The sequence below is a fragment of the Electrophorus electricus genome, chromosome 2 (genome assembly GCF_041902795.1).
Source record: "Electrophorus electricus isolate QZ-2024a chromosome 2, ASM4190279v1, whole genome shotgun sequence".
Lineage (NCBI taxonomy): Eukaryota > Metazoa > Chordata > Actinopteri > Gymnotiformes > Gymnotidae > Electrophorus > Electrophorus electricus.
In genome coordinates, this window is record NC_137498.1 from 12,556,340 (window position 1) to 12,571,450 (window position 15,111).

General features: G+C 40.1%; 1 long non-coding RNA gene across 1 annotated transcript; it reads left to right on the top strand.

Annotated features, from left to right (window-relative positions):
• Positions 1-6,420: 6,420 nt before the first annotated feature.
• LOC145660243 (uncharacterized) lies at positions 6,421-13,614 on the top strand. The gene is made up of 3 exons (XR_014126467.1): positions 6,421-6,742; positions 13,226-13,331; positions 13,471-13,614. It is a non-coding gene; the product is annotated as an uncharacterized LOC145660243 (long non-coding RNA).
• Positions 13,615-15,111: the final 1,497 nt, after the last annotated feature.

Below are 15,111 nucleotides of genomic sequence, written 5' to 3' on the forward strand. Positions count from 1 at the left end.
GGACCTGCAGCAATTAAGTATGTCATATATAATAATTAAGTATGTCATATATAATAATTAAGTATGCCATATATAATAATAATGGAGTATGTCATATATACTAGTTAAGTATGTCATATATAATAATAATTAATTATGTCATATGTAATAATAGCCATTTTACATGTACATGTGCAGCCATGTTTAATAGTGAAGGCCTTTATCCTGTGTGTCTTCATACATGATGGGATTGGAAATCTAATTAGAATGGGAATCTAACTGGATCATTTCTGTTACTCAGACCTTTGCCTGTACAGACAACACCAGACCCCTCACTAGACACACAGACAAACTCAGTGAGATCAGGTGGAAAACTGAACAAACATCAGCACTTCAAGAATCTGTAGCATTTGATGTATGTACCACTTGATTGCTGTAACAGCTGGAGTGCCGCAGGGCGCGGAGCAGGACGCACAGACTCCCTCGACTTTGACGGACATTTATTAACACATAACGCTTACGACGACGGCACTCACACAACATAAACGGATAATACGAATACACGTAACACTGGCAGGAACATGACAGCAACATGAACATATACGTTTAACATGAATACACGTAGGACTAGCAACACAAACAATGACCAACACTAATGCACACACCAACAGGGGTTTAAATACACACAGACACACACAACATTAAACCAGGGGCAGGTTTGTGCCATCATGGGGGCGTGGTTACAAAACAAAAAATCATTTCAACTGCAGGCGGTGGGCCATACTGCATATAGCGACTGGTCTGTACCAATAACTACTGTACTACATAAAACAAAAAATCTGTCCAGCAGCAGGATCTGCAGTTCTACTTCTGTCTGTTTCTAGTTACATCTTCTGTTTGTATTTGTATTTCATACCTGTAGTTAATGACTCTCGTCTTCTGTCCTGTTTAGGTTCTAGTCAGTTATATACCCATATTACACACGACTTGTTTAGTTTCCTTATTTAGTTACTACTGTTCTCATTTGCTCTAGAGAGAGGGGGAGAAAGAAAGGGAGGGAGAGAGAGAGAAAGGAAGAAATAGAGAGAGAATGAGGGATGGAGAGAGAGAGAGAGAAAGAAGGAGGGAGGGAGAGAGAGAGACAATCTATAATCAATATAATCAGACATTTAAATCTTATAACTTGATGGTCATGCATCCATCATACCAACATCTATTGGGAAATCTCTTAGTGATTTCCAGTACCATCATCAGTTGGCTGGTACCATCAGTACCATCAGGTGGCTGGACCTGCAGCAATTAAGTATGTCATAAATAATAATTAAGTATGTCATATTTAATAATAATAATGGAGTATGTCATATATAATAATAATAATGGAGTATGTCATATATAATCATTTTACATGTACATATGCAGCCATGTTTAATAGTGAAGGCCTTTATCTCGTGTGTTTCTGCAGGCTGCATGCTGCAAGGGAATCTGAGGAGAGACAACATCACTGCATACACAGGAGACTCAGTACTGCTGCCCTGCTCCTGTACTGACCCACACGCCAAACCTGAGAGTTTCACCTGGAAGAAACGCAACACAAGCAGTAAAACATGGGACGTGATCACCAGTGAGAGTGAACAGTACAGAAACAGAGTTCAGCTGGGTACTGTTCACTCTCCAGGAAATCTCTCTCTACTCATATCACACCTGACTGAAGAGGATAAGGGAGTCTACAGGTGTTATCCTAACCAGTGGAACTATAAAGCCATCAGACTCACCATTAAAGGTAAAACACGGTATTTGATCCAAATCCAACTGTAAATGATAAATCCAGCTTTAAGGTTTTCTTATGTATCCACACTAGCAAAGTCTTGGTTGTCTGAGTTGCTTGTAGACTTTCTGCTGTCATATTTGTTGTTGTGCTGTCATCTGTGCACATTACCAGTAACTTTTAGTTCAGTGATGGTCAAATACTCCTTTAATTGTAACAAATATCTTGGGCAGTTCAAGTAAGAATTTCTCAGGTTTTTAACACACATGCTTCTTTGTTTTGGTTTTTCTGTTCCGACCCCTCGTTTGGTTTTCCTGTCACTGTTTTCATCTTTGTCTAGTTTGCATTCGTTAATCTTTGTATAAATATCCCTTGTTTTATCGTCTTGGCTGTGGGTCTTTGAATGTGCGCTCTCTCGTCCTCCCGTGAGATTATTGTTGTTTGGTAACGTTATTAGCCTGCTCGTTATTCTAGTGTTTACTGTTTAACTTCCTTCTTGGTAATGATGTGCAGACGAAGTCCTGTGAAGCGTTTGAGGTTCTTCCTTATTGTACTGCTGAAGGATTCGAAGCATTGGAGCATTGAAAGCTGGTGACAAAACAGTGACACCTGGTAGTTCTCAGAAATTATAGCAGCCATATATTCAAAACTGCGCAGCATTAGAAACTATTACAACACTCCGCCGCCTTCATATGTCATTAAAAAAAATGGATGATCAGTAATGATGTTTAGTAATTAAATTCTGAAATTATTTGTCTAAATTCATTGTTTCCCTTTTATGTAAAAGACAACAGGTTGGCGTTATGAAACGTTTACTCTCACTTTTGACTTCTATAATTAGCATTTCCATTTGTTTTTTTTAGTAAAAAGAAAAAGCTTCCAAGTTATAGGACAGTGCCAAACTTATGAAACAGTCTCACCCTCATCCTGTGCTTCAGTGATGTCTAAAGCTTCGACCGTCATTAGTCACGTGTTGTTAGTAACTTTAGTGGTACTATTAATGGTAATATTAACTTTAGTGGTAATAGTAACTGATACAAGCTTCGGTACACTGTGTGATACGAGCTTCGATGCCTTAGTATCAAATGTTACATCACAATTGTATTGTTTCTGCACAGTTCCTGTATCATTTTTCTCCCTTTTTGGTGTTCCATTTAGTCAGTGTTTAGTTTGCATCATTTTGTTACTTCTGAAGTTATGTCTACCAGTTTTGGAAATGAAGAACTTTTGTTTACATGCATCAAGTCCTGTCTGCCTCTGCCTCTGCGTTACATTATCGTGTTGAAAACTGCACAGTGTGCAAATCAGTAATGTTGGTGGACCAGCTGGATCAAAATCACTAATGTGTTCTTATTTTAGATTTTTGATTTAAAACATCTAAAATAAGAAGCAAGGCTTTGCTATGACAAGTTGCAAATGGGCGTAAACAAACAGTCATAAAAGTTGATTTAGTCAATCTTGATGTCAGCTTGACATTACAAGTGACATATTTGGAGCTTCTGTTACTGTAATTATTTACCCCTGTCCCACTTACCTACAACCAATGGCAGAGGTACAGGCAAAGGTTTAATGCACATAAAACTACAAAATGTATCTGATTCCAAATTATTCCTGTAATTACAATTTATATTCTGAAGAGAATGCTCTACTGCATTGTCTAATGTGTTATGAGAATATGCATAACCACCTTTCTAAAATTCCTGTCTTAATACATCCTGCTTTGTCAGCGGTTCTGTCAACCTAACATAGGATTTGACCTACTAAACGTGCAGTGCAGAGATTGGATACTTTACAGGAAACTGGTGTCAGCAGTCTAAATATATAGAAAAATATAGCTGGCTCTTCACTCGGCCTCAATCCACCAGTGCAGAGAATTTTGACTACACCTTTGGATTTCCTCTCTCTTAATAAATTATCAAGTGATTAACATCATCTGCGAGTGTCTGGACTCCATCAGTCTCATTACAAATACTACACGGAGAGCCGAGCTTCATGAGTTCAATGTAGCAAGGGGTTAATTACCATAATAGAAGAGAAGTAGATACACAATAGAATAGAATAGATATTATAATGAAACCAATTAGAATAAAATAGATATTATAATGAAACTCTGTAAATAAGTTACAGAAATGTGGCACAGAAAATACTTTCTAAATGTTACCTAAGTGCCAGATTGAGAGAAAGACAACATGGACATTAAAGAAGGTGAAGTGGGTGGCCAGGCCAGGAACAGTAGAGCATGTCTGCTGGGGCATCCAGGCAGAAAAAAGAGAGAGAGAAGGAGAGTCAGAAATAGAATGTGACTGAGAGAGAGCATGACAGAGAGAGAGAGAGGGAGAGAGAGAGAGAGCACAAGCCCAAGGGAGAGATTTCTCCAAATGTACGTCTTCAGTCCACCAACTCTGCTCCAGCTCCACTCTCAGCTCTGCTCCAGCATTAACTCCATATGGTTCAGAATTTCTTTAGTCTGATCTTGATTGATCAACAGCAGAGTTTGTCCAACACTGACTAATCAAAGAGTGACCACATACGAGCAGCATCCCTGTCATAGCACATCCGAGAGGAACCCACAGCTGGTAGAGTGATTTACTGTCCTGAATAACAATTGATGAATAACAATATCTCTGCAAGAGACCACAGATGACCACAGCAGTTGGTGGCAAACAAGAACAAGACTTCATAGTTGAGAGTTTGGCGTACACGTATAAATATGTTATGATTTTCTTGGTTGAAATGACATAGTATGCCATGACAAATGACGCTGTAGCTCAGTCTCTCTGTGTACACATATCTCAGCTACCTGTATGAGGACATTATGGAATTTGTAGTTCATGAAGCATTTATGTACAAAGTCTTGTAATTTTGCTCTTTTTTTATCTTAATTTTGTAGCTGGTTGGGTTGAGGCTTTAAATTAGAATTTTCTGGAATGTCTATGGAAATACTGACCAATATGCTTCCAGATCCAAGACTGTTGAATAAATGTGTGATCACTGTTCTCCCTCTGACATATGCTGCCTGCTAAGGCATCTTATTTAGGTTCAATTTAAAGGCAGCATCAGACACTAAATCTGCAGTATAAATTATCTTTCACACCGAACACGAGAAAAATCTGCCTGGTGAAAAACCTCATTCACTTGAAGGGGCAAGAGCTTTACTTGCTTCTTTCTGAAAGAAAAGCAGCTGCTATTCTTATACTAATTATTAAAACAATGTCACAAGTAGTGTTAGCTGTTTTCTGAAGGACTACGTTCCCCAAAATTACACGATACCAAGACCGCCCATAATCCCCTCATTTTGTTCCACCCATGTGAAAACATGAGCGAGGTGGCAGTTAGATGTGAGCGACGCTTAAGTCTTCATACATGATGGGATTGGAAATCTAATTAGAATGGGAATCTAACTGGATCATTTCTGTTACTCAGACCTTTGCCTGTACAGACAACACCAGACCCCTCACTAGACACACAGACAAACTCAGTGAGATCAGGTGGAAAACTGAACAAACATCAGCACTTCAAGAATCTGTAGCATTTGTTGTATGTGCCACTTGATTGCTGTAACAGCTGGAGTGCCGCAGGGCGCGGAGCAGGACGCACAGACTCCCTCGACTTTGACAGACATTTATTGATACTTAACGCTTACGACGACTGCACTCACACAACATAAACGGATAATACGAATACACGTAACACTGCAGGAACACTAACGACGGCAACACGAACATATACGTTTAACATGAATACACGTAGGACTAGCAACACAAACAATGACCAACACTAATGCACACACCAACAGGGGTTTAACTACACACACACACACAACATTAAACCAGGGGCAGGTGTGTGCCATCATGGGGGCGTGGTTACAGAACAAAAAATCATTTCAACTGCAGGCGGTGGGCCGTACTGCATATAGCGACTGGTCTGTACCAATAACTACTGTACTACATAAAACAAAAAATCTATCCAGCGGCAGGATCTGCAGTTCTACTTCTGTCTGTTTCTAGTTACATCTTCTGTTTGTATTTGTATTTTATGCCTGTAGTTAATGACTCTTGTCTTCTGTCCTGTTTAGGTTCTAGTCAGTTATATACCCATATTACACACGACTTGTTTAGTTTCTTTATTTAGTTACTACTGTTCTCATTTGCTCTAGAGAGAGGGGGAGAAAGAGAAAGGGAGTAAGAGAGAGAAGGAGGGAGGGAAAGCGAGGGCAAGAAGGAGAGAGAAAAGGAGGGAGGGGAGGAAGGCAGAGAGGGAGGGAGGGAGAGAGAGAGAAAGGAAGAAATAGAGAATGAGGGATGGAGAGAGAAGGAGAGAAGGGGGGAGGAGGGAGGGAGGGAGCGAGGGTGGGCAGAGGGGGAGAGAGAGAGGGGGGGAGGGGAGAGGGACACAGAGAGAAGGAGGGAGGGAGAGAGACAATCTATAATCAATATAATCAGACATTTAAATCATATAACTTGATGGTCATGCATCCATCATACCAGCATATATTGGGAAATCTCTTAATGATTTCCAGTACCATCATCAGTTGGCTGGTACCATCAGTACCATCAGGTGACTGGACCTGGAGCAATTAAGTATGTCATATATAATAATTAAGTATGTCATATTTAATAATAATAACGGAGTATGTCATATTAAATAATAATTAGGCCTTTATCCTGTGTGTTTCTGCAGGCTGCAGTTTGTCAGAGAATCAGAAGACAGACGACATCACTGCATACACAGGAGACTCAGTACTGCTGCCCTGCTCCTGTATTGACCCACACGCCAAACCTGAGAATATTACCTGGAGGAAACACAACACAAACAAAAATACATGGGACGTGATCACCAGTGAGAGTGAACAGTACAGAAACAGAGTTCAGCTGGGTACTGTTCACTCTCCAGGAAGTCTCTCTCTACTCATATCACACCTGACTGAGGAGGATAAGGGAGACTACAGGTGTTCTCTTACAAACCAGAAATATAAAGACATCAGACTCACCGTTAAAGGTAAAACACTGTTTTTGATCCAAATCCAACTGCAAATGATAAATCCAGCTTTAAGGTTTTCTTATGTATCCACACTAGCAAAGTCTTGGTTGTCTGAGTTACTTGTAGACTTTCTGCTGTCATATTTGTTGTTGTGCTGTCATCTGTGCGCATTACCAGTAACGTTTAGTTCAGTGATGGTCAAATACTCCTTTAATTGTAACAAATGTCTTGGGCAGTTCAAGTAAGAATGTCTCAGGTTTTTAACACACATGCTTCTTTGTTTTGGTTTTTCTGTTTCGACCCCTCGTTTGGTTTTCCTGTCACTGTTTTCATCTTTGTCTAGTTTGCATTCGTTACTCTTTGTATAAATATCCCTTGTTTTATCGTCTTGCTTGTAGGTCTTTGAATGTGTGCTCTGTCGTCCTCCCATGAGTTTATTGCCTAATCGTTATTCAAGTGTTTACTGTTTAACTTCCTTTTTGGTAATGATGTGCAGACGAAGTCCTGTGAAGCGTTTGAGGTTCTTCCTTATTGTACTGCTGAAGGATTCGAAGCTTTGGAGCATTGAAAGTTGGTGACAAAACAGCGACACCTGGTGGTGCTCAGAAATTATAGCAGCCATATATTCAAAACTGCGCAGCATTAGAAACTATTACAACACTCCGCCGCCTTCATATGTCATTAAAAAAAATGGATGATCAGTAATGATGTTTAGTAATTAAATTCTGAAATTATTTGTCTAAAATCATTGTTTCCCTTTTATGTAAAAGACAACAGGTTGGCGTTATGAAACGTTTACTCTCACTTTTGACTTCTATAATTAGCATTTCCATTTTTTTTTAGTAAAAAGAAAAAGCTTCCAAGTTATAGGACACTGCCAAACTTATGAAACAGTCTCACCCTCATTCTGTGCTTCAGTGATGTCTAAAGCTTCGACCGTCATTAGTCACGTGTTGTTAGTAACTTTAGTGGTACTATTAATGGTAATATTAACTTTAGTGGTAATAGTAACTGATACAAGCTTCAGTACACAGTGTGATACAAGCTTCGATGTCTTAGTATCAAATGTTACATCACAATTTTATTGTTTCTGCACAGTTCCTGTATAATTTTTCTCCTTTTGGTGTTCCATTTAGTCAGTGCTTAGTTTGCATCAATTTGTTAATTTTGCCGTTGTGTCTACCTGTTTTGCAAATGAAGAACTTTCGTTTACACATGTGCGTCAAGTCCTGTCTGCCTCTGCGTTACATTATCGTTCTGAAAACTGCACAGTGTGCAGCTCATTAATGTTGGTGGACCAGCTGGATCAAAATCACTAATGTGTTCTTATTTTAGATTTTTGATTTAAAACATCTAAAATAAGAAGCAAGGCTTTGCTATGACAAGTTGCAAATGGGCATAAACAAACAGTCATAAAAGTTGATTTAGTCAATGTTGATGTCAGCTTGACATTACAAGTGACATATTTGGAGCTTGTTACTGTAATTATTTACCCCTGTCCCACTTACCTACAACCAATGGCAGAGGTGCAGGCAAAGGTTTAATGCACATAAAACTACAAAATGTATCTGATTCCAAATTATTCCTGTAATTACAATTTATATTCTGAAGAGAATGCTATACTGCATGGTCTAGCATGTGTTATGAGAATATGCATAACCACCTTTCTAAAATTCCTCAGTCTTAATACATCCTGCTTTGTCAGCGGTTCTGTTAGCCTAACCTAGGATTTGATCTACTAAACTTACAGTGCAGAGATTGGATACTTTACAGGAAACTGGTGTCAGCACTCTAAATATATAGAAAAATATAGCTGGCTCTTCACTCAGCCTCAATCCACCAGTGCAGAGAATTTTGACTACACCTTTGGATTTCCTCTCTCTTAATAAATTAACAGTGATTAACATCAACTGTGAGCATCTGGACTCCATAAGTCTCATTACAAATATTACACGGAGAGCCAAGCTTCATGAGTTCAATGTAGCAAAGAGTTAAAGAAGGTGAAGTGGGTGACCAGGAACAGGAGAGCATGTCTGCTGGGGCTTCCAGGCAGAAAAAAGAGAGAGAGAAGGAGAGACAGAAAGAGAATGTGACTGAGAGAGAGCACGACAGAGAGAGAGCACAAGCCCAAGGGAGAGATTTATCCAAATGTACGTCTTCAGTCCACCAACTCTGCTCCAGCTCCACTCTCAGCTCTGCTCCAGCATTAACTCCATATGGTTCAGAATTTCTTTAGTCTGATCTTGATTGATCAACAGCCGAGTTTGTCCAACACTGACTAATCAAAGAGTGACCACATACAAGCAGCATCCCTGTCATGCCACATCCAAGAGGAACCCACAGCTGGTAGAGTGATTTACTGTCCTGAATAACAATTGATGAATAACAATATCTCTGCAAGAGACCACAGATGACCACAACAGTTGGGGCAAACAAGAACAAGACTTCATAGTTGAGAGTTTGGTGTACACATATAAATATGTTATGATTTTCTTGGTTGAAATGACATAATATGCCATGACAAATGACGTTGTAGCTCAGTCTCTCTCAGTGTACACATATCTCAGCTACCTGTATGAGGGCATTATGGAATTTGTAGTTCATGAAGCATTTATGTACAAAGTCTTGTAATTTTGCTCTTTTTTTAATCTTAATTTTGTAGCTGGTTGGGTTGAGGCTTTAAATTAGAATTTTCTGGAATGTCTATGGAAATACTGACCAATATGCTTCCAGATCCAAGACTGTTGAATAAATGTGTGATCACTGTTCTCCCTCTGACATATGCTGCCTGCTAAGGCATCTTATTTAGGTTCAATTTAAAGGCAGCATCAGACACTAAATCTGCAGTATAAATTATCTTTCACACCGAACACGAGAAAAATCTGCCTGGTGAAAAACCTCATTCACTTGAAGGGGCAAGAGCTTTACTTGCTTCTTTCTGAAAGAAAAGCAGCTGCTATTCTTATACTAATTATTAAAACAATGTCACAAGTAGTGTTAGCTGTTTTCTGAAGGACTACCTTCCCCAAAATTACACGATACCAAGACCGCCCATAATCCCCTCATTTTGCTCCACCCATGTGAAAACATGAGCGAGGTGGCAGTTAGATGTGACCGACGCTTAAGTCTTCATACATGATGGGAATGGAAATCTAATTAGAATGGGAATCTAACTGGATCATTTCTGTTACTCAGACCTTTGCCTGTACAGACAACACCAGAGCCCTCACTAGACACACAGACAAACTCAGTGAGATCAGGTGGAAAACTGAACAAACATCAGCACTTCAAGATTCTGTAGCATTTGTTGTATGTGCCACTTGATTGCTGTAACAGCTGGAGTGCCGCAGGGTGCGGAGCAGGACGCACAGACTCCCTCGACTTTGACAGACATTTATTAACACATAACACTTACGACGACGGCACTCACACAACATAAACGGATAATACGAATACACGTAACACTGGCAGGAACATGACAGCAACATGAACATATACGTTTAACATGAATACACGTAGGACTAGCAACACAAACAATGACCAACACTAATGCACACACCAACAGGGGTTTAAATACACACAGACACACACAACATTAAACCAGGGGCAGGTGTGTGCCAGCATGGGGGCGTGGTTACAAAACAAAAATCACTTCAACTGCAGGCGGTGGGCCGTACCACGTGACCAGTGGTGAGGGGAGCGTTCCGTGACAATTTCTGGCTTAATATAAAGAATTCTAGTGAAGTCTTCCACACTGATGCGCTATCACAGAGTTACATATATTGTCTCTGACCTTTATTTAACTGTTAGTTTTGTGGCATTACTTAAGACATTCACAATCATATAAACATCAAAATGGAACACTTCATTTCAGGACCAGGGCAAATGCATCACTTTCAGTATAAAGTAATTTACAACAGAGTCATATGGGAGTTTCATTTCAGCTTCATCACCCAGTTTCAAGAACAGGAAGGTACTACATGGTTTGAGGTGCTCACATCTGTTCAGATGTGTGAGGTATGAGTGGTTCAGGTACTGCAGTGTTACTGGATTCAGTGATACTGGTAGGCTGAGAGTGTTCTGACAGTGAAATATATCCAGCCAGCAGTGTTTCAGTGGTCAGACACTGATCATGACTGGAGTTGGAGGATGGTTAACACTAACTGTGTAATAGACCAGATGGGCTAGAACCACTGACTCTACAAATACAAGATTTTTCTCAACCATTCATATTTATCAAATGTGATGGAGCATAAACTGTTGCATAAAGAGAGAGAGAAGGAGGGAAGCAGAGAGAGAGAGAAGGAGGGAGGCAGAGAGAGAGAAGGAGGGAAGCAGAGAGAGAGAGAGAAGGAGGGAGTCAGAGAGGGAGAGAGAGAAGGAAAAAAAAAAGAAGAGCAGAGAGAAGAGTCTCCTCTCACAGCTGGTGCTGACACTGAGTTCATTAACACACACTAACACTAACACATCAGGACCAGTCTGAAGTACAAACAATCAGACCAAACCAAATTATTACACTTCACAAACTAAACTACATCACCCACTGGAACACAAACACAAGCACAAAGCAAAATGCAGCGTTATCTGGCCCTAAAACGTCAGTACACTGTAGCAGACGACCTGTACACAGTGACTGACATTAAACACAGAACCACGCTGACAAAGTCCAGACTCAGAGAACACAGCTTGCCGTCCAGACCAGCCGATATAAATGTCATGGCTGCCCAGAGAACAGAGACTCTGTCAGCAATGTAAATATGACACTGTAGAGACAGAGCTGCACTTCCTCACTGAATGTGAAAAATTCATCCAAATATGGCAAATTTATTTTACAAAATCTGAGACGTTCCACCCCAACTTCAAGTGTCTGTCTAACACTGACAAACTGCCCATCCTACTGGGCGAAAAGAAGGAAAGCAGCACTTTAGCTGGGTGATACATATCTGCCTGCCATAAGATGAGGGTGGTTAACCCACCCAAACACACACACACACACACACACACACACACACACAAACTATATTACCCAGTTTATAAAAGTTACCTAACTATTTATTATTATTAACTATTTATTATTATTAACTATTTATTATTTTCCATCCTTATTATTTATTTCTCTTTCTTTTCACTTCTTCCCTTTTACTTCTTCCAATTATTATTATTTCAGACCAATTACAGTTTCTCTTCAAGTTCTTTATCATAACAGAATTCTTAATTTCCATAATTGCAAAGGTTGTAATGTTGTGTAATGTTCATGTTATAATACTGCTTTGGCAATACTAGAATACTATAGTGGTATATGGTCACGCCAGTAAAGCTTACTGAACTGAAATGCACTGAGAGAGAGAGAGAGAGAGACAGAGACAGAGACAGAGAGAGAGAGCGAGCCCTGCAGCTTCAGACGTCTCCAAATGGTTATAAGACATTCAGTCCATCAACTACCAATGGCGGTAACACGCATTGGTTTAACGAGTGTGGGGCAGGATGCAAGCGTGAGTTAGCCTGGTGTGATGTGTTTTTTTTGTTTGTTTTTTTTTAATGAAAATGAAAGCACACATGAACGTACTGTGCTAATGTTGCATACACAATGTCATACAAGCGATTAAGGCAAAATAACATTAGTCGTTGTACAGGATTGGGCTTTATAGGGTAAATAATGAGGGTGAGACTAGATCCAGGTGACGGGGGTAAGTGAAAGGAGAAACACAGGACCCCTGTGTGAGGGCATGAACAACACAAAGCATGTGGAGGAACAAAAACAAACAAAGGAGCACATGGGGAGGAGGATGGTGGTGAGGGGTGTTACAGTAGCACACCCTCCTTAACACGGGGCTCCTGTGTGATGGTGGTGAGGGGTGTTACAGTAGCACACCCTCCTTAACACGGGGCTCCTGTGTGATGGTGGTGAGGGGTGTTACAGTAGCACCCACACCCTCCTTAACACGGGGCTCCTGTGTGATGGTGGTGAGAGGTGTTACAGTAGCACCCACACCCCCCTTAACACGGGGCTCCTGTGTGATGGTGGTGAGGGGTGTTACAGTAGCACCCACACCCTCCTTAACACGGGGCTCCTGTGTGATGGTGGTGAGGGGTGTTACGGTAGCACCCACACCCTCCTTAACACGGGCCTCCTGTGTGATGGTGGTGAGGGGTGTTACAGTAGTACCCACACCCCCCTTAACACGGGGCTCCTGACGTGCATAACAGTTGACAAGGGAGCCCGAGCCCGGCGTCACATAGCAGGGTCTGGAGAACCTGGACAAGGTTCTATTATCAAGATTAATCAATATCAATATTGCCAACTCTCAGTCAAGTATAATGCCAAAATTTGTAATTTCAGATTGTAGCAATACAGAGACTCATTCATGCTCCATCCTCTTTGTTTTTGTGCCAAAAAAACATTTGCATTGAATGCTTGTTATGAAATTCATACAATATAATATTAAAAGTGACAAATAATACATCAAATTTTAATTCTGCTTCCTACATTCCCACATGCAGGAAATGCAGACAATTCTCCAGTATACACACGTCATGTCATCTTAGCTGGTGTGGGGGGTTTACTGCTGTTGATGGGATTAGGAGGAGTCATCTGCTGGATACAGAGGTACACACACACACACACACACACACACACACACACACACATACACATACATATATACATACATACATACATACATACTTACATACATACATACATACATATCTATCCACATCCATTTCACACTGAGTTCATTTTGTAGTTCAGAGATGTGAACAGACGGTGAGCAGAGAGGGACAAACAGGACAGAGGAGAGATCAGCAGACACGGGTGAGTGTCACACATCCATGTTATAATATCAGTGAACTCTGATTCAGTACACAGATCTGTTCTACAGTGCCAAAGCTTGGATCAGGAATCTGACTGTTTCTGCATGAATGTTAAACCCAATGAAAAAGGCATGTAGGTACTGATGAGAGGTTGTGTGTATCTGAGAGTATAGAAGAACTTTAAGGGTTCTTGTGTACACAGAGAACTTCACTACAGTCTCTTTGCACACAGTTGATTCTGAATACTAAATTGTGATGAACAGTTTGACATCATCTAATATGCAGTAGTTCAGCAGAGCAGTTATTATTTGTTTAATATTCTGTAGTTTAACAGAGCAGTTATTATTTGTTTAATAATCTGTAGTTTAACTGTTATTTGTCTAATGTGCTGTGGTTCACCAGCATGACTTTTGAACAGTTATTCACTTAAGACTTTTGCAGCATGTGGCTCTGCTAGAGATGATGGGCACTGCATCATGCAAACAGGGTTATCCTGGCCATCTGGTATAAGGGAAAATAATGAACATTTTATTTTGTGCTGACCTATCCCTTTAAGTGGCACCAGAACGAGGCAAGAAACCTTCGGTCTGACTAGTTTTCAAGATCTCGCCAGTAAAAACTCATTAATTAAAGAAAAAGTGATCCACGTACATTTATCATTTGTATTTAAAAAGGGCAGGTGATGTATGTATGTGGTTACTCTCCTCAGCCACTTTATTAGGATCACCTTTACACTACATCATTATCTTCTAGCTGCATTATATATCTGCGTGTAGTTCCTCAGGCTTGTTTAAAAACTCCAGACACACTGCTGTTCTTGTTACACACTCATACATACCCTAAAGACACTACCACTGCAGAGACACTTGTTTCTTGATAGTGGTCCACCATCCAGGTAGGATCCACTCAGCAGTGCTCCAGTGGTCACCCAATAAACAGTGGTGCACACCTGTAAGATAGGTGCACCTATTACAGTAAAGACTGACTTCAGGTGAATGCTGGTTATTCCTTTTTTATAGTGGCTAGTGATTTGATTACATGTTTGTGAATGAATATAAATCAGATTAAATGGAAGCCTATTATGTGTAGGTATAGAGCAGGGGTCTAGGTGTAAACACATTTGCATATGCGGATGTGTTTTAATGTGTACATAAGTTGTCTCATTTGCCTTGTTTGGTTTTCTACAGGAACACTGTAATGTAGTTTATTATAAACCCAAGTATTGTATTATAATGTATTTTACTGTTGTATAAATGCAACATATTTTTTCAATATGTTATGTATTAATAACTGTAATAAACCACACAACAGTGTGTGCATTATTCTGTATGTATGTGTGTTAACATTTTGTAATTGTGATATTTTCTGCAGGATAATGTGATGTATTGTACTGTAGCCCATATTAACACCACCAGACCAGCACCCAGAGAAATGGATAATGGAGATAATACAGAATACGCCAGGATCAAACTAAATTAACAAACTTAAATTCACACACGAGTATACGTGCACACACACACACACACACACACACACACACACACACACACACACACACACACACACACACACAC